Genomic DNA, 1,145 nt, shown 5'->3' with positions numbered 1-1,145 from the left:
CTGCAGAGTTCAAAACACATCACTGTCTTGTAACTTTGTCGGCCATCTTGTAATGCATTTGGCAAACTAGTATTTAGATGGAAGACAGCATTGAGGAGTAAAGAGAGCAGAGTGGCGCAGCGGAAGCGTGCTGGGCCCATAACCCAGAGGTCGATGGATCGAAACCATCCTCTGCTAACTTTAGCCTTAAAGCTCCACTCCACCTCCTTCTTTGGCGTCCATTTGTATGTTTCTCAGTTAAATTAAATTTTTATTTTTATAGCTGAAATTCAAAACAACAAGCACATTTTTGTTGAATTTGTGATCTTAACTTTTTTATTCTTGCCTGTAGAAACAAGTAAAGCACATTCAGTGCTGTGTGGCCACTGGTCTAAGATACTGAATTAAGGCTCTGCTAATGCAAATGTTATCAATCAGCTTGACTCCATGCTGTCTCATTGGCTTGCACCCATTCCCACATTATCAGTAACAGGAAGTGGATCAGGTGTGTCAGCTTTTGAAAAATTCATCTTTAATTCTCTTAGAGGAAAAGAACTGAAGGTAGTGTGGCCGAGCGGTCTAAGGCGCTGGATTAAGGCTCCAGTCTCTCAGGAGGCGTGGGTTCAAATCCCACCACTGCCATCTCACAGTTCTTTAACACATCTCTATAGCTACACAGAGGAGGTCAACCAGCAATACCCCAGTCTTCCTCCACTGCTTACTCAAAAATGCACACATCTACATAGTCGTTGCCTTACGGAGGCAAAAGCCAGAAGCCGAAGAATAACCGCTTTTGCATTTTTTCTGCATTTGTGCCGTCAAGTAGTTTAAATGCAGTTTTCACTTGTTCCATAAAACATTCAAGAAAAGAACAGTGGTCTCTGCCACGAGCAATACAGAGAGATAGACACTGAATATTAACACTGAGAAAAAACAACTGAATATCAGCCTTAAATACCGAAAATATACCGTTAAACAGTGGCTACGAAAACATATTATACTATTACAAAGATGGGTTTTAGTGAAACTTCTGGTCCTGATGCTGGCCTGACTGATAATAAGCACAGTGATTAGTAAAGCTAATGCAGTTTTATACAACGGTTTCCATTGTGAGCAAGCAGAACAACTACATGACCCCACACGCTCTCACTCACTGTCAACCACAC

At 41.6% G+C, this 1,145-nt stretch overlaps 2 non-coding genes across 2 annotated transcripts; both read left to right on the top strand.

Annotated features, from left to right (window-relative positions):
- The first annotated feature begins 105 nt into the window (after positions 1–105).
- trnam-cau (transfer RNA methionine (anticodon CAU)) lies at positions 106–177 on the top strand. Its single transcript has one exon. It is a non-coding gene; the product is annotated as a tRNA-Met (tRNA).
- Positions 178–539: 362 nt separating this feature from the next.
- Positions 540–621, top strand: trnal-aag (transfer RNA leucine (anticodon AAG)). Its single transcript has one exon. It is a non-coding gene; the product is annotated as a tRNA-Leu (tRNA).
- The last annotated feature ends 524 nt before the right edge of the window (positions 622–1,145 follow it).

The sequence above is a fragment of the Stegastes partitus genome, unplaced genomic scaffold (genome assembly GCF_000690725.1).
Source record: "Stegastes partitus isolate 25-593 unplaced genomic scaffold, Stegastes_partitus-1.0.2 Scaffold3844, whole genome shotgun sequence".
Taxonomy (NCBI): Eukaryota; Metazoa; Chordata; class Actinopteri; family Pomacentridae; genus Stegastes; species Stegastes partitus.
This window is presented reverse-complemented; position numbering and strand designations above follow the sequence as displayed.